The sequence below is a fragment of the Hesperophylax consimilis genome, chromosome 27 (assembly GCF_061612785.1).
Source record: "Hesperophylax consimilis isolate HC1 chromosome 27, BYU_Hcon_1.0, whole genome shotgun sequence".
NCBI classification, from domain to species: domain Eukaryota; kingdom Metazoa; phylum Arthropoda; class Insecta; order Trichoptera; family Limnephilidae; genus Hesperophylax; species Hesperophylax consimilis.
In genome coordinates this window covers 8,900,056-8,927,078 of record NC_142862.1, presented here as the reverse complement: position 1 = coordinate 8,927,078, position 27,023 = coordinate 8,900,056, and the positions used below count along the sequence as shown (strand labels likewise).

Genomic DNA, 27,023 nt, shown 5'->3' with positions numbered 1-27,023 from the left:
AAGGCCAGTAAGAATGAAATTTTTTCCAGAAATACAATTTTACGCCGATTTTACTAATGATTTCGATTAAGACCGTCACTCTCGTCAAGATTTTAAAATTTAAGCCCATTCTGCCCCAAATAGCCTGATAAAATGATTTTTTTAGTCCGAACCCAAGTCTTAATATAGGGCCAGTAAGAATGAAATTTTTTCCAGAAATACAACTTTACGCCGATTTTACTAATGATTTCGATTGAGACCGTCCTTCTCGTCGCGATTCCAGAATTTCAAAACATTCTGCTCCATAATGCCTGATGAAATGGATTATTTAGTACGAACCCAAGTCTCCAAATAAGGCCCGTAAGAATGAATTTTTTTCCAGAAATCCACGTTACGCAGATTTTGTTAATGATTTCGTTTGAGACCGTCACTCTCGTCACGATTCCAAAATATCAGAACATTCTGCCCCAAGTATCCTGAAAAAATGGATTTTTTAGTCCGAACCCAAGTCTCCAAATAGGGCCAGTAAGAATGAAATTTTTTCCAGAAATACAACTTTACGCCGATTTTACTAATGATTTCGATTGAGACCGTCCTTTTCGTCACGATTCCAAAATTTCAGAACATTCTGCTCCATAATGCCTGATAAAATGGATTATTAAGTCCGAACCCAAGTCTCCAAATAGGGCCAGTAAGAATGATTTTTTTTCCAGAAAACCAACTTTTTGCAGATTTTTATAATGATTTCGTTTGAGGCCTTCACTATCGTCACAATTTCAAAATTTTAGCCCATTCTGCCACAAACAGCCTGATAAAATGATTTTCTTAGTCGAAACCCAAGTCTCCAAATAGGGCCAGTAAGAATGAAATTTTTTCCAGAAATACAATTTTACGCCGATTTTACTAATGATTTCGATTAAGACCGTCACTCTCGTCACGATTCCGAAATTTCAGAAAATTCTTTCCCAAATAGCCTGATAAAATGATATTTTTAGTCCGAACCCAAGTCTCCAAATAGGGCCAGTAAGAATGAAATTGTTTCCAGAAATACAAAATTACGCCGATTTTACTAATGATTTCGATTAAGACCGACACTCTCGTCACGATTCCAAAATTGAAGAACATTCTGCCCCATAATTCCTGATAAAATGGAATATTTAGTCCGAACCCAAATCTCCAAATAAGGCCAGTAAGAATGAAATTTTTTCCAGAAATACAATTTTACGCCGATTTTACTAATGATTTCGATTAAGACCGTCACTCTCGTCACGATTTTAAAATTTAAGCCCATTCTGCCCCAAATAGCCTGATAAAATGATTTTTTTAGTCCGAACCCAAGTCTTAATATAGGGCCAGTAAGAATGAAATTTTTTCCAGAAATACAACTTTACGCCGATTTTACTAATGATTTCGATTGAGACCGTCCTTCTCGTCACGATTCCAGAATTTCAAAACATTCTGCTCCATAATGCCTGATGAAATGGATTATTTAGTACGAACCCAAGTCTCCAAATAAGGCCCGTAAGAATGAATTTTTTTCCAGAAATCCACGTTACGCAGATTTTGTTAATGATTTCGTTTGAGACCGTCACTCTCGTCACGATTCCAAAATATCAGAACATTCTGCCCCAAGTATCCTGAAAAAATGGATTTTTTAGTCCGAACCCAAGTCTCCAAATAGGGCCAGTAAGAATGAAATTTTTTCCAGAAATACAACTTTACGCCGATTTTACTAATGATTTCGATTGAGACCGTCCTTTTCGTCACGATTCCAAAATTTCAGAACATTCTGCTCCATAATGCCTGATAAAATGGATTATTAAGTCCGAACCCAAGTCTCCAAATAGGGCCAGTAAGAATGATTTTTTTTCCAGAAAACCAACTTTTTGCAGATTTTTATAATGATTTCGTTTGAGGCCGTCACTATCGTCACAATTTCAAAATTTTAGCCCATTCTGCCACAAACAGCCTGATAAAATGATTTTCTTAGTCCGAACCCAAGTCTCCAAATAGGGCCAGTAAGAATGAAATTTTTTCCAGAAATACAATTTTACGCCGATTTTACTAATGATTTCGATTAAGACCGTCACTCTCGTCACGATTCCGAAATTTCAGAAAATTCTTTCCCAAATTGCCTGATAAAATGATATTTTTAGTCCGAACCCAAGTCTCCAAATAGGGCCAGTAAGAATGAAATTGTTTCCAGAAATACAAAATTACGCCGATTTTACTAATGATTTCGATTAAGACCGACACTCTCGTCACGATTCCAAAATTGAAGAACATTCTGCCCCATAATGCCTGATAAAATGGAATATTTAGTCCAAACCCAAATCTCCAAATAAGGCCAGTAAGATTGAAATTTTTTCCAGAAATACAATTTTACGCCGATTTTACTAATGATTTCGATTAAGACCGTCACTCTCGTCACAATTTTAAAATTTAAGCCCATTCTGCCCCAAATAGCCTGATAAAATGATTTTTTTAGTCCGAACCCAAGTCTTAATATAGGGCCAGTAAGAATGAAATTTTTTCCAGAAATACAACTTTACGCCGATTTTACTAATGATTTCGATTGAGACCGTCCTTCTCGTCGCGATTCCAGAATTTCAAAACATTCTGCTCCATAATGCCTGATGAAATGGATTATTTAGTACGAACCCAAGTCTCCAAATAAGGCCCGTAAGAATGAATTTTTTTCCAGAAATCCACGTTACGCAGATTTTGTTAATGATTTCGTTTGAGACCGTCACTCTCGTCACGATTCCAAAATATCAGAACATTCTGCCCCAAGTATCCTGAAAAAATGGATTTTTAGTCCGAACCCAAGTCTCCAAATAGGGCCAGTAAGAATGAAATTTTTTCCAGAAATACAACTTTACGCCGATTTTACTAATGATTTCGATTGAGACCGTCCTTTTCGTCACGATTCCAAAATTTCAGAACATTCTGCTCCATAATGCCTGATAAAATGGATTATTAAGTCCGAACCCAAGTCTCCAAATAGGGCCAGTAAGAATGATTTTTTTTCCAGAAAACCAACTTTTTGCAGATTTTTATAATGATTTCGTTTGAGGCCGTCACTATCGTCACAATTTCAAAATTTTAGCCCATTCTGCCACAAACAGCCTGATAAAATGATTTTCTTAGTCCGAACCCAAGTCTCCAAATAGGGCCAGTAAGAATGAAATTTTTTCCAGAAATACAATTTTACGCCGATTTTACTAATGATTTCGATTAAGACCGTCACTCTCGTCACGATTCCGAAATTTCAGAAAATTCTTTCCCAAATTGCCTGATAAAATGATATTTTTAGTCCGAACCCAAGTCTCCAAATAGGGCCAGTAAGAATGAAATTGTTTCCAGAAATACAAAATTACGCCGATTTTACTAATGATTTCGATTAAGACCGACACTCTCGTCACGATTCCAAAATTGAAGAACATTCTGCCCCATAATGCCTGATAAAATGGAATATTTAGTCCAAACCCAAATCTCCAAATAAGGCCAGTAAGAATGAAATTTTTTCCAGAAATACAATTTTACGCCGATTTTACTAATGATTTCGATTAAGACCGTCACTCTCGTCACAATTTTAAAATTTAAGCCCATTCTGCCCCAAATAGCCTGATAAAATGATTTTTTTAGTCCGAACCCAAGTCTTAATATAGGGCCAGTAAGAATGAAATTTTTTCCAGAAATACAACTTTACGCCGATTTTACTAATGATTTCGATTGAGACCGTCCTTCTCGTCACGATTCCAGAATTTCAAAACATTCTGCTCCATAATGCCTGATGAAATGGATTATTTAGTACGAACCCAAGTCTCCAAATAAGGCCCGTAAGAATGAATTTTTTTCCAGAAATCCACGTTACGCAGATTTTGTTAATGATTTCGTTTGAGACCGTCACTCTCGTCACGATTCCAAAATATCAGAACATTCTGCCCCAAGTATCCTGAAAAAATGGATTTTTTAGTCCGAACCCAAGTCTCCAAATAGGGCCAGTAAGAATGAATTTTTTTCCAGAAAACCAACTTTTTGCAGATTTTTATAATGATTTCGTTTGAGGCCGTAACTATAGTCACAATTTCAAAATTTTAGCCCATTCTGCCACAAACAGCCTGATAAAATGATTTTCTTAGTCCGAACCCAAGTCTCCAAATAGGGCCAGTAAGAATGAAATTTTTTCCAGAAATACAATTTTACGCCGATTTTACTAATGATTTCGATTAAGACCGTCACTCTCGTCACGATTCCGAAATTTCAGAAAATTCTTTCCCAAATAGCCTGATAAAATGATATTTTTAGTCCGAACCCAAGTCTCCAAATAGGGCCAGTAAGAATGAAATTGTTTCCAGAAATACAAAATTACGCCGATTTTACTAATGATTTCGATTAAGACCGACACTCTCGTCACGATTCCAAAATTGAAGAACATTCTGCCCCATAATGCCTGATAAAATGGAATATTTAGTCCGAACCCAAATCTCCAAATAAGGCCAGTAAGAATGAAATTTTTTCCAGAAATACAATTTTACGCCGATTTTACTAATGATTTCGATTAAGACCGTCACTCTCGTCACGATTTTAAAATTTAAGCCCATTCTGCCCCAAATAGCCTGATAAAATGATTTTTTTAGTCCGAACCCAAGTCTTAATATAGGGCCAGTAAGAATGAAATTTTTTCCAGAAATACAACTTTACGCCGATTTTACTAATGATTTCGATTGAGACCGTCCTTCTCGTCACGATTCCAGAATTTCAAAACATTCTGCTCCATAATGCCTGATGAAATGGATTATTTAGTACGAACCCAAGTCTCCAAATAAGGCCCGTAAGAATGAATTTTTTTCCAGAAATCCACGTTACGCAGATTTTGTTAATGATTTCGTTTGAGACCGTCACTCTCGTCACGATTCCAAAATATCAGAACATTCTGCCCCAAGTATCCTGAAAAAATGGATTTTTTAGTCCGAACCCAAGTCTCCAAATAGGGCCAGTAAGAATGAAATTTTTTCCAGAAATACAACTTTACGCCGATTTTACTAATGATTTCGATTGAGACCGTCCTTTTCGTCACGATTCCAAAATTTCAGAACATTCTGCTCCATAATGCCTGATAAAATGGATTATTAAGTCCGAACCCAAGTCTACAAATAGGGCCAGTAAGAATGATTTTTTTTCCAGAAAACCAACTTTTTGCAGATTTTTATAATGATTTCGTTTGAGGCCGTCACTATCGTCACAATTTCAAAATTTTAGCCCATTCTGCCACAAACAGCCTGATAAAATGATTTTCTTAGTCCGAACCCAAGTTTCCAAATAGGGCCAGTAAGAATGAAATTTTTTCCAGAAATACAATTTTACGCCGATTTTACTAATGATTTCGATTAAGACCGTCACTCTCGTCACGATTCCGAAATTTCAAAAAATTCTTTCCCAAATAGCCTGATAAAATGATATTTTTAGTCCGAACCCAAGTCTCCAAATAGGGCCAGTAAGAATGAAATTGTTTCCAGAAATACAAAATTACGCCGATTTTACTAATGATTTCGATTAAGACCGACACTCTCGTCACGATTCCAAAATTGAAGAACATTCTGCCCCATAATGCCTGATAAAATGGAATATTTAATCCGAACCCAAATCCCCAAATAAGGCCAGTAAGAATGAAATTTTTTCCAGAAATACAATTTTACGCCGATTTTACTAATGATTTCGATTAAGACCGTCACTCTCGTCACGATTCCGAAATTTCAGAACATTCTTTCCCAAATAGCCTGACAAAATGAAATTTTTAGTCCGAACCCAAGTCTCCAAATAGGGCCAGTAAGAATGAAATTGTTTCCAGAAATACAAAATTACGCCGATTTTACTAATGATTTCGATTAAGACCGACACTCTCGTCACGATTCCAAAATTGAAGAACATTCTGCCCCATAATGCCTGATAAAATGTATTATTAAGAACGAACCCAAGTCTCCAAATAGGGCAAGTTAGAATGAAATTTTTTTCCAGAAATACAACTTTACGCAGATTTTGTTGATGATTTCGTTTGAGACCGTCCTATTCGTCACGATTCCAAAATTTCAGAACATTCTGTCCCAAATAGCCTGAAAAAATGGATTTTTTAGTCCGAACCCAAGTCTCCAAATAGGGCCAGTAAGAATTATTTTTGAAGTGAAACTTCTTTACGCGCGTCATGCAATTTCGAGGAGTAAAACCAACTCATGACCGAAACGAAAATGCGGGACCGATTAAAGTTCATTTGATGTAGTAAAAGTTTTGAAGTAAAATATAAATGCTTCTTAGCTCATCTCGACAACTGGCGTTGGTGGTGTAATGGTCAGCATAGTTGCTTTCGAAGCAGTTGATCCGAGTTCGATTCTCGGCCATGGAATATTATTTTTTTGTTTTTAAGGAATTTTTTTTTTTTAATGGTTGACCATAATATCAATCCACTAAGTAATATTTTAGGCCTGTAGCATAATTGAAAAGTTAAAGAATGATATAAAATTTTTTATGATGTTAACGATAAAAAAATGAAAAAAAACATAAAATTAAAATAAAAAATGGGCCAACGGCACGCGGTGTTCCCAAGCGGTCACCCATCCAAGTACTGACCGCGCCCAATGTTGCTTAACTTCGGTGATCGGACGAGAACCGGTGTGTTCAAAATGGTATGGTCGTTGGCAAAAGTTAAACAATATTAATTTCTATTCTACCTGCCAATAAATATATGAAAATTAGTATAAAAAAGCCCTAATAATATTGAAAAAATTAGCAAGGTGTGTGCGAGGTTGATAAAAATAATCATTACATACGCGCTTGAAAAAGATCGTAATTACATTAATAAGTTTGTAGGAATTTTTTTTTTCAATGGTTGACCATAATATCAATCCACTAAGTAATATTTTAGGCCTGTAGCATACTTGAAAAGTTAAAGAATTTTATGATATTATTAATTATAGTAATGATAAAAAAATAAAAAAAACATGAAATTAAAATAAAAAATAGGCCAACGGCACGCGGTGTTCCCAAGCGGTCACCCATCCAAGTACTGACCGCGCCCAATGTTGCTTAACTTCGGTGATCGGACGAGAACCGGTGTGTTCAACATGGTATGGTCGTTGGCAAACGCTAAACAATATTAATTTCTACTCTACCTGCCAATAAATATATGAAAATTAGTATAAAAAAGCCCTAATAATACTGAAAACATTAGCAAGGTGTAAATATTATATACCTAGTTTAACTCACTCTCCTAACTCATCTTCGCTGTCTACAGGCAGAGCGCACGACTGTGGTCGTGAAGAACCGAGGTTCGATCCCCGCTTTAACTAATTTTTTTTTTCTTTTTTTATAACTTTTAATTTTTTTTATCACATGCTACTTATAAATATGTCAATAGACAGAAAAAAAGAGAGAATGAAATGAAAAGAGAGAGAGAGAAGAATACTAGAAGTTTCACTTCTGTCTTGCGTAGGCTTGACACACCCATTTTTTTTATTATTTTTCGGAATAACTTATTGAGTAAAACCTCAAATTATAATATTTAAATATTGAAGACAATATTAGTGATTTTTATACGCAAATGAAGACAACGTTGGTAGTTCTTATTCGAAGTATGATACAGTTAAAAGTGACCGATGAGGATAGGGTCCCATTAGCGCAGTTGGTAGAGCATTGTCCCGGAAAGACAAGGGTCCTGGGTTCGAGTCCCAGATGTGACCGTTTCCTTTTCTGATTTTTCTGTTTCAGATTTGCGTTTAAAAATCACTAATATTGTCTTCAATATTTAAATATTTTAATTATTTTTTTTCCAGAAATACATTTTTACGCCAAATTTACTAATGATTTCGATTTAGACAGTCCTTCTCGTCACGATTCCAAAATTTCAGAACATTCTGCTCCATAATGCCTGATAAAATGGATTTGTAAGTCCGAACCCAAGTCTCCAAATAGGGCCAGATAGAATGAAATTTTTTCCAGACATACAACTTTACGCAGATTTTGTTGATGATTTCGTTTGAGACCGTCACTCTCGTCACGATTCCGAAATTTCAGAACATTCTGCCCCAAATAGCCTGAAAAAATGGATTTATTAGTCCGAACCCAAGTCTCCAAATAGGGCCAGTAAGAATTAATTTTTTTCCAGAAATACAACTTTACGCCAATTTTACTTATGATTTCTATTGAGACCGTCCTTCTCGTCACGATTCCGAAATTTCAAAACATTCTGCTCTATAATGCCTGATAAAATGGATTATGAAGTCCGAACCCAGGTCTCCAAATAGGGCCAGTTAGAACGAAATTTTTTCCAGAAATACAACTTTACGCAGATTTTGTTGATGACTTCGTTTGAGACCGTCACTTTCGTTACGATTCCGAAATTTCAGAACATTCTGCCCCAAATAGCCTAAAAAAATTGATTTTTTAGTCCGAACCCAAGTCTCCAAATAGGGCCAGTAAGAATGAAATTTTTTCCAGAAATACAATTTTACGCCGATTTTACTAATGATTTCAATTGAGACCGTCACTCTCGTCACGATTCCGAAATTTCAGATTATTCTGCCCCAAATAGCCTGATAAAATGATATTTTTAGTCCGAACCCAAGTCTCCAAATAGGGCCAGTAAGAATGAAATTGTTTCCAGAAATACAAAATTACGCCGATTTTACTAATGATTTCGATTAAGACCGACACTCTCGTCACGATTCCAAAATTGAAAAACATTCTGCCCCATAATGCCTGATAAAATGGAATCTTTAGTCCGAACCCAAATCTCCAAATAAGGCCAGAAAGAATGAAATTTTTTCCAGAAATCCAACTTTACGCAGATTTTTATAATGATTTCGTTTGAAACCGTCACTCTCGTCACGATTCCAAAATTTCAGAACATTCTGTCCCAAATAACCTGATAAAATGAAATATTTAGTCCGAACCCAAGTCTCCAAATAGGGCCAGAAAGAAAGAATTTTTTTCCAGAAATCCAACTTTACGCAGATTTTCTTGATGATTTCATTTGAGACCGTCCTATTCGTCACGATTCCAAAATTTCAGAACATTCTGCCCCAAAAAGCATGAAAAAATGGATTATTAAGTCCGAAACCAAGTCTCCAAATAGGGCAAGTTAGAATGAAATTTTTTCCAGCAATACAACTTTACGCAGATTTTGTTGATGTTTTCGTTTGAGAACGTCCTATTCGTCACGATTTCAAAATTTTAGAACATTCTGCTCCATAATGCCTGATTAAATGGATTATTTAGTCCGAACCCAAGTCTCCAAATAGGGCCAGAAAGAAAGAATTTTTTTCCAGAAATCAAACATTTTGCAGATTTTTATAATGATTTCGTTTGAGGCCGTCACTCTCGTCACGATTTCAAAATTTAAACCCATTCTGTCCAAAATAGCCTGATAAAATGATTTTTTTAGACCGAACCCAAGTCTCCAAATAGGGCCAGTAAGAATGAATTTTTTTCCAGAAATACAAGTTTCCGCCGATTTTACTAATGATTTCGATTGAGACCGTCCTTCTCCTCACGATTCCGAAATTTCAGAAAAATTCTGCTCCACAATGCTTGATAAAATGGATCATTAAGTCCGATCCCAAGTCTCCAAATAGGGCCAGTAAGAATGATTTTTTTTCCAGAAAACCAACTTTTTGCAGATTTTTATAATGATTTCGTTTGAGGCCGTCACTGTCGTCACGATTTCAAAATTTTAGCCCATTCTGTCCAAAATAGCCAGATAAAATGATTTTTTTAGTCCGAACCCAAGTCATTAAATAGGGCCAGTAAGAATGAATTTTTTTCCAGAAATACAATTTGAAGCCGATTTTACTAATGATTTCGATTGAGACCGTCCTCCTCGTCACGATTCCGAAATTTCAGAACATTCTGCTCCATAATGCCTGATAAAATGGATTTTTAAGTCCGAACCCAAGTCTCCAAATAGGGCCAGTTAGAATGAAATTTTTTCCAGACATACAACTTTACGCAGATTTTGTTGATGATTTCGTTTGAGACCGTCACTCTCGTCACGATTCCAAAATTTCAGAACATTCTTTCCCAAATAGCCTGAAAAAATGGATTTATTAGTCCGAACCCATGTCTCCAAATAGGGCCAGTAAGAATTATTTTTTTTCCAGAAATACAATTTTACGCCAATTTTACTAATGATTTCTATTGAGACCGTCCTTCTCGTCACGATTCCGAAATTTCAGAGCATTCTGCTCCATAATGCCTGATAAAATGGATTATTAAGTCTCAACCCAAGTCTCCAAATAGGGCCAGTAAGAATGAAATTTTTTCCAGAAATACAAAATTACGCCGATTTTACTAATGATTTCGATTAAGACCGACACTCTCGTCACGATTCCAAAATTGAAAAACATTCTGCCCCATAATGCCTGATAAAATGGAATCTTTAGTCCGAACCCAAATCTCCAAATAAGGCCAGAAAGAATGAAATTTTTTCCAGAAATCCAACTTTACGCAGATTTTTATAATGATTTCGTTTGAAACCGTCACTCTCGTCACGATTCCAAAATTTCAGAACATTCTGTCCCAAATAACCTGATAAAATGAAATATTAAGTCCGAACCCAAGTCTCCAAATAGGGCCAGAAAGAAAGAAATTCTTTCCAGAAATCCAACTTTTTGCAGATTTTTATAATGATTTCGTTTGAGGCCGTCACTCTCGTCACGATTTCAAAATTTAAACCCATTTTGTCCAAAATAGCCTGATTAAATGATTTTTTTAGTTCGAACCCAAGTCTCCAAATAGGGCCAGTAAGAATGATTTTTTTTCCAGAAATACAATTTTACGCCGATTTTTATAATGATTTCGTTTGAAACCGTCACTCCTGTCACGTTTCAAAAATTTCAGAACATTCTGTCCCAAATAACCTGATAAAATGAAATTTGTAGTCCGAACCCAAGTCTCCAAATAGGGCCAGTAAGAATTTTTTTTTCCAGAAATACAACTTTACGCCAATTTTACTAATGATTTCGATTGAGACCGTCCTTCTCGTCACGATTCCAAAATTACAGAACATTCTGCTCCATTATGCCTTATTAAATGGATTATTAAGTGCGAACCCAAGTTTCCAAATAGGGTCAGAAAGAAAGAATTTTTTTCCAGAAATCCAACTTTACGCAGATTTTTTTGATGATTTCGTTTGAGACCGTCCTATTTGTCACGATTCCAAAATTTCAGAACATTCTGCTCCATAATGCCTGATAAAATGGATTATTTAGTCCGAACCCAAGTCTCCAAATAGGGCCAGAAAGAAAGAAATTCTTTCCAGAAATCCAACTTTTTGCAGATTTTTATAATGATTTCGTTTGAGGCCGTCACTCTCGTCACGATTCCAAAATTTCAGAACATTCTGCCCCAAATAGCCTGAAAAAATGGATTTATTAGTCCGAACCCATGTCTCCAAATAGGGCCAGTAAGAATTATTTTTTTTCCAGAAATACAATTTTACGCCAATTTTACTAATGATTTCTATTGAGACCGTCCTTCTCGTCACGATTCCGAAATTTCAGAGCATTCTGCTCCATAATGCCTGATAAAATGGATTATTAAGTCTCAACCCAAGTCTCCAAATAGGGCCAGTAAGAATGAAATTTTTTCCAGAAATACAAAATTACGCCGATTTTACTAATGATTTCGATTAAGACCGACACTCTCGTCACGATTCCAAAATTGAAAAACATTCTGCCCCATAATGCCTGATAAAATGGAATCTTTAGTCCGAACCCAAATCTCCAAATAAGGCCAGAAAGAATGAAATTTTTTCCAGAAATCCAACTTTACGCAGATTTTTATAATGATTTCGTTTGAAACCGTCACTCTCGTCACGATTCCAAAATTTCAGAACATTCTGTCCCAAATAACCTGATAAAATGAAATATTAAGTCCGAACCCAAGTCTCCAAATAGGGCCAGAAAGAAAGAAATTCTTTCCAGAAATCCAACTTTTTGCAGATTTTTATAATGATTTCGTTTGAGGCCGTCACTCTCGTCACGATTTCAAAATTTAAACCCATTTTGTCCAAAATAGCCTGATTAAATGATTTTTTTAGTTCGAACCCAAGTCTCCAAATAGGGCCAGTAAGAATGATTTTTTTTCCAGAAATACAATTTTACGCCGATTTTTATAATGATTTCGTTTGAAACCGTCACTCCTGTCACGTTTCAAAAATTTCAGAACATTCTGTCCCAAATAACCTGATAAAATGAAAATTGTAGTCCGAACCCAAGTCTCCAAATAGGGCCAGTAAGAATTTTTTTTTCCAGAAATACAACTTTACGCCAATTTTACTAATGATTTCGATTGAGACCGTCCTTCTCGTCACGATTCCAAAATTACAGAACATTCTGCTCCATTATGCCTTATTAAATGGATTATTAAGTGCGAACCCAAGTTTCCAAATAGGGTCAGAAAGAAAGAATTTTTTTCCAGAAATCCAACTTTACGCAGATTTTTTTGATGATTTCGTTTGAGACCGTCCTATTTGTCACGATTCCAAAATTTCAGAACATTCTGCTCCATAATGCCTGATAAAATGGATTATTTAGTCCGAACCCAAGTCTCCAAATAGGGCCAGAAAGAAAGAAATTCTTTCCAGAAATCCAACTTTTTGCAGATTTTTATAATGATTTCGTTTGAGGCCGTCACTCTCGTCACGATTTCAAAATTTAAACCCATTTTGTCCAAAATAGCCTGATGAAATGATTTTTTTAGTTCGAACCCAAGTCTCCAAATAGGGCCAGTAAGAATGATTTTTTTTCCAGAAATACAATTTTACGCCGATTTTACTAATGATTTCAATTGAGACCGTCACTCTCGTCACGATTCCGAAATTTCAGATTATTCTGCCCCAAATAGCCTGATAAAATGATATTTTTAGTCCGAACCCAAGTCTCCAAATAGGGCCAGTAAGAATGAAATTGTTTCCAGAAATACAAAATTACGCCGATTTTACTAATGATTTCGATTAAGACCGACACTCTTGTCACGATTCCAAAATTGAAAAACATTCTGCCCCATAATGCCTGATAAAATGGAATCTTTAGTCCGAACCCAAATCTCCAAATAAGGCCAGAAAGAATGAAATTTTTTCTAGAAATCCAACTTTACGCAGATTTTTATAATGATTTCGTTTGAAACCGTCACTCTCGTCACGATTCTAAAATTTCAGAACATTCTGTCCCAAATAACCTGATAAAATGAAATATTTAGTCCGAACCCAAGTCTCCAAATAGGGCCAGAAAGAAAGAATTTTTTTCCAGAAATCCAACTTTACGCAGATTTTCTTGATGATTTCATTTGAGACCGTCCTATTCGTCACGATTCCAAAATTTCAGAACATTCTGCCCCAAAAAGCATGAAAAAATGGATTATTAAGTCCGAAACCAAGTCTCCAAATAGGGCAAGTTAGAATGAAATTTTTTCCAGCAATACAACTTTACGCAGATTTTGTTGATGTTTTCGTTTGAGAACGTCCTATTCGTCACGATTTCAAAATTTTAGAACATTCTGCTCCATAATGCCTGATTAAATGGATTATTTAGTCCGAACCCAAGTCTCCAAATAGGGCCAGAAAGAAAGAATTTTTTTCCAGAAATCAAACATTTTGCAGATTTTTATAATGATTTCGTTTGAGGCCGTCACTCTCGTCACGATTTCAAAATTTAAACCCATTCTGTCCAAAATAGCCTGATAAAATGATTTTTTTAGACCGAACCCAAGTCTCCAAATAGGGCCAGTAAGAATGAATTTTTTTCCAGAAATACAAGTTTCCGCCGATTTTACTAATGATTTCGATTGAGACCGTCCTTCTCCTCACGATTCCGAAATTTCAGAAAAATTCTGCTCCATAATGCTTGATAAAATGGATCATTAAGTCCGATCCCAAGTCTCCAAATAGGGCCAGTAAGAATGATTTTTTTTCCAGAAAACCAACATTTTGCAGATTTTTATAATGATTTCGTTTGAGGCCGTCACTGTCGTCACGATTTCAAAATTTTAGCCCATTCTGCCCAAAATAGCCAGATAAAATGATTTTTTTAGTCCGAACCCAAGTCATTAAATAGGGCCAGTAAGAATGAATTTTTTTCCAGAAATACAATTTGAAGCCAATTTTACTAATGATTTCGATTGAGACCGTCCTCCTCGTCACGATTCCGAAATTTCAGAACATTCTGCTCCATAATGCCTGATAAAATGGATTTTTAAGTCCGAACCCAAGTCTCCAAATAGGGCCAGTTAGAATGAAATTTTTTCCAGACATACAACTTTACGCAGATTTTGTTGATGATTTCGTTTGAGACCGTCACTCTCGTCACGATTCCAAAATTTCAGAACATTCTGCCCCAAATAGCCTGAAAAAATGGATTTATTAGTCCGAACCCATGTCTCCAAATAGGGCCAGTAAGAATTATTTTTTTTCCAGAAATACAATTTTACGCCAATTTTAATAATGATTTCTATTGAGACCGTCCTTCTCGTCACGATTCCGAAATTTCAGAGCATTCTGCTCCATAATGCCTGATAAAATGGATTATTAAGTCTCAACCCAAGTCTCCAAATAGGGCCAGTAAGAATGAAATTTTTTCCAGAAATACAAAATTACGCCGATTTTACTAATGATTTCGATTAAGACCGACACTCTCGTCACGATTCCAAAATTGAAAAACATTCTGCCCCATAATGCCTGATAAAATGGAATCTTTAGTCCGAACCCAAATCTCCAAATAAGGCCAGAAAGAATGAAATTTTTTCCAGAAATCCAACTTTACGCAGATTTTTATAATGATTTCGTTTGAAACCGTCACTCTCGTCACGATTCCAAAATTTCAGAACATTCTGTCCCAAATAACCTGATAAAATGAAATATTAAGTCCGAACCCAAGTCTCCAAATAGGGCCAGAAAGAAAGAAATTCTTTCCAGAAATCCAACTTTTTGCAGATTTTTATAATGATTTCGTTTGAGGCCGTCACTCTCGTCACGATTTCAAAATTTAAACCCATTTTGTCCAAAATAGCCTGATTAAATGATTTTTTTAGTTCGAACCCAAGTCTCCAAATAGGGCCAGTAAGAATGATTTTTTTTCCAGAAATACAATTTTACGCCGATTTTTATAATGATTTCGTTTGAAACCGTCACTCCTGTCACGTTTCAAAAATTTCAGAACATTCTGTCCCAAATAACCTGATAAAATGAAATTTGTAGTCCGAACCCAAGTCTCCAAATAGGGCCAGTAAGAATTTTTTTTTCCAGAAATACAACTTTACGCCAATTTTACTAATGATTTCGATTGAGACCGTCCTTCTCGTCACGATTCCAAAATTACAGAACATTCTGCTCCATTATGCCTTATTAAATGGATTATTAAGTGCGAACCCAAGTTTCCAAATAGGGTCAGAAAGAAAGAATTTTTTTCCAGAAATCCAACTTTACGCAGATTTTTTTGATGATTTCGTTTGAGACCGTCCTATTTGTCACGATTCCAAAATTTCAGAACATTCTGCTCCATAATGCCTGATAAAATGGATTATTTAGTCCGAACCCAAGTCTCCAAATAGGGCCAGAAAGAAAGAAATTCTTTCCAGAAATCCAACTTTTTGCAGATTTTTATAATGATTTCGTTTGAGGCCGTCACTCTCGTCACGATTTCAAAATTTAAACCCATTTTGTCCAAAATAGCCTGATGAAATGATTTTTTTAGTTCGAACCCAAGTCTCCAAATAGGGCCAGTAAGAATGATTTTTTTTCCAGAAATACAATTTTACGCCGATTTTACTAATGATTTCGATTAAGACCGACACTCTGGTCACGATTCCAAAATTGAAGAACATTCTGCCCCATAATGCCTGATAAAATGGAATATTTAATCCGAACCCAAATCCCCAAATAAGGCCAGTAAGAATGAAATTTTTTCCAGAAATACAATTTTACGCCGATTTTACTAATGATTTCGATTAAGACCGTCACTCTCGTCACGATTCCGAAATTTCAGAACATTCTTTCCCAAATAGCCTGACAAAATGAAATTTTTAGTCCGAACCCAAGTCTCCAAATAGGGCCAGTAAGAATGAAATTGTTTCCAGAAATACAAAATTACGCCGATTTTACTAATGATTTCGATTAAGACCGACACTCTCGTCACGATTCCAAAATTGAAGAACATTCTGCCCCATAATGCCTGATAAAATGTATTATTAAGAACGAACCCAAGTCTCCAAATAGGGCAAGTTAGAATGAAATTTTTTTCCAGAAATACAACTTTACGCAGATTTTGTTGATGATTTCGTTTGAGACCGTCCTATTCGTCACGATTCCAAAATTTCAGAACATTCTGTCCCAAATAGCCTGAAAAAATGGATTTTTTAGTCCGAACCCAAGTCTCCAAATAGGGCCAGTAAGAATTATTTTTTTATTATTTTTCGGAATAACTTATTGAGTAAAACCTCAAATTATAATATTTAAATATTGAAGACAATATTAGTGATTTTTATACGCAAATGAAGACAACGTTGGTAGTTCTTATTCGAAGTATGATACAGTTAAAAGTGACCGATGAGGATAGGGTCCCATTAGCGCAGTTGGTAGAGCATTGTCCCGGAAAGACAAGGGTCCTGGGTTCGAGTCCCAGATGTGACCGTTTCCTTTTCTGATTTTTCTGTTTCAGATTTGCGTTTAAAAATCACTAATATTGTCTTCAATATTTAAATATTTTAATTATTTTTTTTCCAGAAATACATTTTTACGCCAAATTTACTAATGATTTCGATTTAGACAGTCCTTCTCGTCACGATTCCAAAATTTCAGAACATTCTGCTCCATAATGCCTGATAAAATGGATTTGTAAGTCCGAACCCAAGTCTCCAAATAGGGCCAGATAGAATGAAATTTTTTCCAGACATACAACTTTACGCAGATTTTGTTGATGATTTCGTTTGAGACCGTCACTCTCGTCACGATTCCGAAATTTCAGAACATTCTGCCCCAAATAGCCTGAAAAAATGGATTTATTAGTCCGAACCCAAGTCTCCAAATAGGGCCAGTAAGAATTAATTTTTTTCCAGAAATACAACTTTACGCCAATTTTACTTATGATTTCTATTGAGACCGTCCTTCTCGTCACGATTCCGAAATTTCAAAACATTCTGCTCTATAATGCCTGATAAAATGGATTATGAAGTCCGAACCCAGGTCTCCAAATAGGGCCAGTTAGAACGAAATTTTTTCCAGAAATACAACTTTACGCAGATTTTGTTGATGACTTCGTTTGAGACCGTCACTTTCGTTACGATTCCGAAATTTCAGAACATTCTGCCCCAAATAGCCTAAAAAAATTGATTTTTTAGTCCGAACCCAAGTCTCCAAATAGGGCCAGTAAGAATGAAATTTTTTCCAGAAATACAATTTTACGCCGATTTTACTAATGATTTCAATTGAGACCGTCACTCTCGTCACGATTCCGAAATTTCAGATTATTCTGCCCCAAATAGCCTGATAAAATGATATTTTTAGTCCGAACCCAAGTCTCCAAATAGGGCCAGTAAGAATGAAATTGTTTCCAGAAATACAAAATTACGCCGATTTTACTAATGATTTCGATTAAGACCGACACTCTCGTCACGATTCCAAAATTGAAAAACATTCTGCCCCATAATGCCTGATAAAATGGAATCTTTAGTCCGAACCCAAATCTCCAAATAAGGCCAGAAAGAATGAAATTTTTTCCAGAAATCCAACTTTACGCAGATTTTTATAATGATTTCGTTTGAAACCGTCACTCTCGTCACGATTCCAAAATTTCAGAACATTCTGTCCCAAATAACCTGATAAAATGAAATATTAAGTCCGAACCCAAGTCTCCAAATAGGGCCAGAAAGAAAGAAATTCTTTCCAGAAATCCAACTTTTTGCAGATTTTTATAATGATTTCGTTTGAGGCCGTCACTCTCGTCACGATTTCAAAATTTAAACCCATTTTGTCCAAAATAGCCTGATTAAATGATTTTTTTAGTTCGAACCCAAGTCTCCAAATAGGGCCAGTAAGAATGATTTTTTTTCCAGAAATACAATTTTACGCCGATTTTTATAATGATTTCGTTTGAAACCGTCACTCCTGTCACGTTTCAAAAATTTCAGAACATTCTGTCCCAAATAACCTGATAAAATGAAATTTGTAGTCCGAACCCAAGTCTCCAAATAGGGCCAGTAAGAATTTTTTTTTCCAGAAATACAACTTTACGCCAATTTTACTAATGATTTCGATTGAGACCGTCCTTCTCGTCACGATTCCAAAATTACAGAACATTCTGCTCCATTATGCCTTATTAAATGGATTATTAAGTGCGAACCCAAGTTTCCAAATAGGGTCAGAAAGAAAGAATTTTTTTCCAGAAATCCAACTTTACGCAGATTTTTTTGATGATTTCGTTTGAGACCGTCCTATTTGTCACGATTCCAAAATTTCAGAACATTCTGCTCCATAATGCCTGATAAAATGGATTATTTAGTCCGAACCCAAGTCTCCAAATAGGGCCAGAAAGAAAGAAATTCTTTCCAGAAATCCAACTTTTTGCAGATTTTTATAATGATTTCGTTTGAGGCCGTCACTCTCGTCACGATTTCAAAATTTAAACCCATTTTGTCCAAAATAGCCTGATGAAATGATTTTTTTAGTTCGAACCCAAGTCTCCAAATAGGGCCAGTAAGAATGATTTTTTTTCCAGAAATACAATTTTACGCCGATTTTACTAATGATTTCAATTGAGACCGTCACTCTCGTCACGATTCCGAAATTTCAGATTATTCTGCCCCAAATAGCCTGATAAAATGATATTTTTAGTCCGAACCCAAGTCTCCAAATAGGGCCAGTAAGAATGAAATTGTTTCCAGAAATACAAAATTACGCCGATTTTACTAATGATTTCGATTAAGACCGACACTCTTGTCACGATTCCAAAATTGAAAAACATTCTGCCCCATAATGCCTGATAAAATGGAATCTTTAGTCCGAACCCAAATCTCCAAATAAGGCCAGAAAGAATGAAATTTTTTCTAGAAATCCAACTTTACGCAGATTTTTATAATGATTTCGTTTGAAACCGTCACTCTCGTCACGATTCTAAAATTTCAGAACATTCTGTCCCAAATAACCTGATAAAATGAAATATTTAGTCCGAACCCAAGTCTCCAAATAGGGCCAGAAAGAAAGAATTTTTTTCCAGAAATCCAACTTTACGCAGATTTTCTTGATGATTTCATTTGAGACCGTCCTATTCGTCACGATTCCAAAATTTCAGAACATTCTGCCCCAAAAAGCATGAAAAAATGGATTATTAAGTCCGAAACCAAGTCTCCAAATAGGGCAAGTTAGAATGAAATTTTTTCCAGCAATACAACTTTACGCAGATTTTGTTGATGTTTTCGTTTGAGAACGTCCTATTCGTCACGATTTCAAAATTTTAGAACATTCTGCTCCATAATGCCTGATTAAATGGATTATTTAGTCCGAACCCAAGTCTCCAAATAGGGCCAGAAAGAAAGAATTTTTTTCCAGAAATCAAACATTTTGCAGATTTTTATAATGATTTCGTTTGAGGCCGTCACTCTCGTCACGATTTCAAAATTTAAACCCATTCTGTCCAAAATAGCCTGATAAAATGATTTTTTTAGACCGAACCCAAGTCTCCAAATAGGGCCAGTAAGAATGAATTTTTTTCCAGAAATACAAGTTTCCGCCGATTTTACTAATGATTTCGATTGAGACCGTCCTTCTCCTCACGATTCCGAAATTTCAGAAAAATTCTGCTCCATAATGCTTGATAAAATGGATCATTAAGTCCGATCCCAAGTCTCCAAATAGGGCCAGTAAGAATGATTTTTTTTCCAGAAAACCAACTTTTTGCAGATTTTTATAATGATTTCGTTTGAGGCCGTCACTGTCGTCACGATTTCAAAATTTTAGCCCATTCTGTCCAAAATAGCCAGATAAAATGATTTTTTTAGTCCGAACCCAAGTCATTAAATAGGGCCAGTAAGAATGAATTTTTTTCCAGAAATACAATTTGAAGCCGATTTTACTAATGATTTCGATTGAGACCGTCCTCCTCGTCACGATTCCGAAATTTCAGAACATTCTGCTCCATAATGCCTGATAAAATGGATTTTTAAGTCCGAACCCAAGTCTCCAAATAGGGCCAGTTAGAATGAAATTTTTTCCAGACATACAACTTTACGCAGATTTTGTTGATGATTTCGTTTGAGACCGTCACTCTCGTCACGATTCCAAAATTTCAGAACATTCTGCCCCAAATAGCCTGAAAAAATGGATTTATTAGTCCGAACCCATGTCTCCAAATAGGGCCAGTAAGAATTATTTTTTTTCCAGAAATACAATTTTACGCCAATTTTACTAATGATTTCTATTGAGACCGTCCTTCTCGTCACGATTCCGAAATTTCAGAGCATTCTGCTCCATAATGCCTGATAAAATGGATTATTAAGTCTCAACCCAAGTCTCCAAATAGGGCCAGTAAGAATGAAATTTTTTCCAGAAATACAAAATTACGCCGATTTTACTAATGATTTCGATTAAGACCGACACTCTCGTCACGATTCCAAAATTGAAGAACATTCTGCCCCATAATGCCTGATAAAATGGAATCTTTAGTCCGAACCCAAATCTCCAAATAAGGCCAGTAAGAATTATTTTTTTTCCAGAAATACAACTTTACGCCAATTTTACTAATGATTTCGATTGAGACCGTCCTTCTCGTCACGATTCCAAAATTTCAGAACATTCTGCTCCATAATGCCTGATAAAATGGATTATTAAGTCCAAACCCAAGTCTCCAAATAGGGCCGGTAAGAATGAAATTTTTTCCAGAAAACCAACTTTTTGCAGATTTTTATAATGATTTCGTTTGAGGCCGTCACTGGCGTCACGATTTCAAAATTTCAGCACATTCTGCCACAAATAGCCTGATTAAATAATTTTCTTAGTCCGAACCCAAGTCTCCAAATAGGGGGTGTAGGATTGAATTTTTTTCCAGAAATACAATTTAACGCCGATTTTACTAATTATTTCGATTGAGACCGTCACTCTCGTCACGATTCCGAAATTTCAAAACATTCTTCCCATAATAGCCTGATAAAATGATATTTTTAGTCCGAACCCAAGTCTCCAAATAGGGCCAGTAAGAATGAAATTGTTTCCAGAAATACAAAATTACGCCGATTTTACTGATGATTTCGATTAAGACCGACACCTTCGTCACGATTCCAAAATTGAAGAACATTCTGCCCCATAATGCCTGATAAAATGGAATCTTTAGTCCGAACCCAAATCTCCAAATAAGGCCAGTAAGAATGAAATTTTTTCCAGAAATCCAACTTTACGCAGATTTTTATAATGATTTCGTTTGAAACCGTCACTCCTGTCACGATTCCAAAATTTCAGAACATTCTGTCCCAAATAACCTGATAAAATGAAATTTTTAGTCCGAACCCAAGTCTCCAAATAGGGCCAGTAAGAATTATTTTTTTTCCAGAAATACAACTTTACGCCAATTTTACTAATGATTTCGATTGAGACCGTCCTTCTCGTCATGATTCCAAAATTTTTAGAACATTCTGCTCCATAATGCCTGATAAAATGGATTATGAAGTGTAATGTTCATTACTGTATTAAATAAATAAGGTTCTTTTATACGAAGTTAAGTTTATTAATAATTCAGTTGTTTATAAAGTACAGTGCAGTCTAACTGCTAGGAAGGAATTTACGAGAGTGCGCTCCCGCGTTGCCCGACCGCCCGCTGTCCAGCAGAGTCGGAAACGTTCGACAACCCTCGGCTATCTCAGGTGAGCATGAACGCCTATATGATATACTACACCCTTCCCTCTTTAACTGCAGCGCTACGACTACTAAATAACAGAGATATAGGGTCCCTAGTTACCGCTTTATGTGGTAACCCTACTGCTAAAATCTTATCACTGTCAACAATATACTTGTAAAAACATATAAAATATACCACACACATAAACTCAATATTTTAAACTAAATATTTCACACAATTAATAATATGTACATAATTTAAAACTCTTCAATAAATGTTGACTTGAGAAATAGCCTGCTCTTCTGGGGTATTTTGTCTGGGCCGAAGTCGATTCGCCCACGGACTCCTTTGTGTTGGTATTGGTGATGTCCCTGATGGTCCTGGCCCGGCACCCTCCACATCTGCCAACCTGAAATCAGGAGAATACCCCTTAAAACCACGTAGTAAAACCGAGGTCTCCAACTCCTGAGGGTCGTTCCAACTGATCTCAGACGCGGACTGCGACCCGTTGAGCTCCTCACCCCAGCTTACTGACAGCTCCCTGATTTGATCCAAGTGTCTCTTCCACGTCACATTCGAATCTCCCACTCTTACAATGAAAACTTTTTTTCCCAGAGACTTACAAATCACAGCTTTTGTCCATAATACTTTATTATTTTGGCGATAATCTCGCACAAGGCATTTTTGACCTATCCTAAATTTGCGAACCTTGGCTCCACCAAAACCTTTAATCTGTCTATTCTGACTTTTCGCAATATTATCGTTGGCACGCTTCACCAACTCTGAGTCTAGTTCTAGCTCTCCCACCTTGGGTAGAACTAACCCGTCAAACGAGGAACGAAACCTCCTGCCTACTAACAAAACAGCGGGTTCAACACCCGTCGAACAGTGAGGCGAGTTTCTATAATCTAACAGAAAATTCAGTAGTTTTATTCTATATTCTTTGTGTAAGCTAGAACCAACCATTACCTTTTTAAGAAAACCTTTTACAGTTTTCACTGCGTTTTCTGCTAGTCCGTTTCTTTGCGGGTGTCTTACCGGTGACGTCATAAACTTAATGTTATTTTCACTCAAGAATTTCTTAAAATCTTCACTCGTGAAAGCAGTACCATTGTCTGACACAATCAATTCAGGGTTACCAAAAATCGCAAAAATTTTCCTTAATTCTAAAATGGTGTGAGTACTATCTGCTTTTGTAACCTCGATGCAGTCTATCCATTTAGAAAATGAATCGCAAATTACTAAAAACTTCTTGCCTGATAAAGGCCCACAGTAATCTATATGCAAACGACTCCACACTCTCCCTGAATTTGGCCAAACAATTAATTGACTCTTTGGTGGTGATTGCCTATTAACAGCACAATCCTGGCATGATTGAACCGTCTTTTCTAGATCCTTGTTCAACGATGACCACCAGAAATACGCTCTCGCAACGCCTTTCATCTTGACTATACCTAAGTGCGACCTATGTAACAAGGTTAACACATGATTTTGTAAAGAAGCTGGAATAATTATCCTATGGTTCCAGAACAAACAATCATTTACAATAGAAAGTTCGTTTCTCTTAACCCAAAAATTCCATAAAATATTGTCACGTTTCATAGACTAAGGCCAGCCCTGCCTCAGATGAGTTACTACTTGCTGTAGAACTGTGTCTGAAACGGTCGCTGCTTTAACCGAACGCAAATCTAATTGTGTTCCTTCTTCTATAAAACTCACAAAATCTGCACTAAAATCATCATTCCCGATTTTATCTTTCAACGTGAACGGTACCGGTCTCGCGTTATGAAACACTGGGTTTGAATCCCAATTGACTTTAAAACATACTTTATGTTTGTTAAATTTCCCTAATTTGTCTGAAAAAACTTCTGGAAATTCCTTAAAAAGTTCCTCTTTTTTTCCATTCACTGTAAAAACTGAATCACGATTAATCGGCGCAATTCCCAAGTCGAAAAGTTCCATGAAATCACGACCCACAATTAATTCTGAACCCTTAGCGACAACTATAAAATACATATTATTTTTAGTGTTGTTGTATGTTACCGAAAAAATTGATTTACCCACGATTTTTAATGGATATCCGTCGTAACCAGAAATTGTACGCTTGTCAGTTGACAACTCTATATTTTTAAATGATTTTTTAAAAACAACCTCAGGAATCACCGATACACTCGAACCGCTATCTACCATAGCTGAACATGAAATCTCATTAATTTTAATCTCGACTTTGTACGGACTAATAAATGCAATGTGCTCTTTATGAATTGCCTTTTTTACAAACCACGGAGACACTTTATTATTCTTGCACATATTTTTAAGATGACCCACTTGTTTACAGATGAAGCATTTTGCGCTTTTAAACTTACAATCACTTAACGCGTGATTCGCTCCACAACAAGTACATTTCTTAAAACCCGAGAATTTCCTAACACTAGGGCTTCCCAACCGTGAATCCGTTCTTGAAAACTCCGGTTTCCCTCTAGAACGCTACCTTTGATCCCCCCATGTGTTCGTCTTTTTCTTGATTGTACTCACAAAACTACCAACAGAACCCTCATACTTAACTTTCACCCCTAGATGGTCCAACCCCGCAATCCTAATTGCCAGTTCCTCCATCTTAATGAAAGACAGACTAGGTCCCTCCAGATAGATTTTCTCCTTTGCTCTCCCAGGGATCAACCCCAGAGCAAATACATCCGCTAAATTCGCTTCTAAACGCGTCACAAATTCACAAAATGTACTAAGACCGCGTAATCGCACCGCGAAGTCCTTAGCCGACTCCCCTGGCGATTGTTTAGCTGAAAAAAACAATTCTCGTTCCCTAAAAACCGACTTTGGCTTAGAACAATGTTTTTCTAACAATTCCAATAAATTATCGAATAACGTATCTGTGACCTTGGTAGGAAAACATAAATTGATCAATAAAGTGAGCGTTTCAGCTTCGAGAGAGCTCAACAGATATGCTCTCTTTTGAGATGTATCGAGTTTGACGGTTTTTGTGTCATCACGGATCAGCAGGAACTGCTCAATCTTCAGTCGGAAGATTCCCCAGTCATCACGTAAGTGGCTAAACCGCGGGATTCCACCTGACTCCATAGCTGCCAGATGCCTAGTCCGACACCCGAACCAGCAATGACACAGCAAAAATACCAACACAACTCGACAACAATAACCTCCAAAAGAGAAGACTACTTAACTCAACCAGGGTCCACGGCGATGGGCTGCTTGGCTAGTTAATTTACTGACTGCTTGGCTAGTTTAGTCTTCCTTCTGGTCGGATTGACCGTCTTCCTTCAGGTCGGATTGACCGTCTTCCTTCCTTCTAATCTTAATAAAACAGACCGGAAGCTTACTCCACCGGATGGCAAGTCTTCCTTCCTTCTCAATATTAAGATTCAGCCGCCTTGGCCTGAATTTCCGTACTTCTTCACAACTGAAGCTCCTTGCTCCGGATAGTCCTTGCACAGAAGCGACCTTCAGATGTTCGTGACAATAAAATCCGTCTGAGCAAATCTGTCGAGTAACCCGCACACCCAAGTAACTTGTGTGTGCTAAACGACTTTAATTAAACACTTCGCAACGTATAAATCACTTCAGCTGCGCCAATTTGTAATGTTCATTACTGTATTAAATAAATAAGGTTCTTTTATACGAAGTTAAGTTTATTAATAATTCAGTTGTTTATAAAGTACAGTGCAGTCTAACTGCTAGGAAGGAATTTACGAGAATGCGCTCCCGCGTTGCCCGACCGCCCGCTGTCCAGCAGAGTCGGAAACGTTCGACGACCCTCGGCTATCTCCGGTGAGCATGAACGCCTATATGATATACTACATAAAGTGCGAACCCAAGTCTAAAAATAGGGCCAGTAAGAATAATTTTTTTTCCAGAAATACAACTTTACGCCGATTTCACTAATGATTTCGATTGAAACCGTCCTTTTCGTCACGATTCCAAAATTTCAGAAAATTCGACTCCATAATGCCTGAAAAAATGGATTATTAAGTCCGAACCCAAGTCTCCAAATAGGGCCAGTAACAATGATTTTTTTTCCAGAAAACCAACGTTTTGCAGATTTTTATAATGATTTCGTTTGAGGCCGTCACTGTCGTCACGATTTCAAAATTTTTGCCCATTCTGCCATAAATAGCCTGATAAAATGATTTTTTTAGTGCGAACCCAAGTCTCCAAATAGGGCCAGTAAGAATGAATTTTTTTCCAGAAATACAACTTTACGCCGATTTCACTAATGATTTCGATTGAGACCGTCCTTTTCGTCACGATTCCAAAATTTCAGAAAATTCTGCTCCATAATGCCTGATAAAATGGATTATTAAGTCCGAACCCAAGTCTCCAAATAGGGCCAGTAACAATGATTTTTTTTCCAGAAAACCAACTTTTTGCAGATTTTTATAATGATTTCGTTTGAGGCCGTCACTCTCGTCACGATTTCAAAATTTTTGCCCATTCTGCCATAAATAGCCTGATAAAATGATTTTCTAAGTCAAAACCCAAGTCTCCAAATAGGGCCAGGAAGAATGAAATTTTTTCCAGAAATACAATTTGACGGCGATTTTACTTATGATTTCGATTGAGACCGTAATTCTCTTCACGATTCCGAAATTTCAGATTATTCTGCCCCAAATAGCCTGATAAAATGATATTTTTAGTCCGAACCCAAGTCTCCAAATAGGGCCAGTAAGAATGAAATTGTTTCCAGAAATACAAAATTACGCCGATTTTACTAATGATTTCGATTAAGACCGACACTCTCGTCACGATTCCAAAATTAAAGAACATTCTGCCCCATAATGCCTGATAAAATGGAATATTTAGTACGAACCCAAATCTCCAAATAAGGCCAGTAAGAATGAAATTTTTTCTAGAAATCCAACTTTACGCAGATTTTTTATAATGATTTCGTTTGAAACCGTCACTCTCGTCACGATTCCAAAATTTCAGAACATTCTGCCCCAAATAACCTGATAAAATGAAATTTTTAGTCCGAACCCAAGTCTCCAAATAGGTCCAGTAAGAATTATTTTTTTTCCAGAAATACAACTTTACGCCAAATTTACTAATGATTTCGATTGAGACCTTCCTTCTCGTCACGATTACAAAATTTTAGATCATTCTGCTCCATAATGCCTGATTAAATGGATTATTAAGTCCGAACCC

At 36.4% G+C, this 27,023-nt stretch overlaps 2 non-coding genes across 2 annotated transcripts; both read right to left on the bottom strand.

Moving 5' to 3' along the window:
• Positions 1-6,557: 6,557 nt before the first annotated feature.
• LOC149410551 (5S ribosomal RNA) lies at positions 6,558-6,676 on the bottom strand. The gene has a single exon (XR_016305021.1). It is a non-coding gene; the product is annotated as a 5S ribosomal RNA (ribosomal RNA).
• Positions 6,677-6,998: 322 nt separating this feature from the next.
• Positions 6,999-7,117, bottom strand: LOC149410550 (5S ribosomal RNA). The gene has a single exon (XR_016305008.1). It is a non-coding gene; the product is annotated as a 5S ribosomal RNA (ribosomal RNA).
• Positions 7,118-27,023: the final 19,906 nt, after the last annotated feature.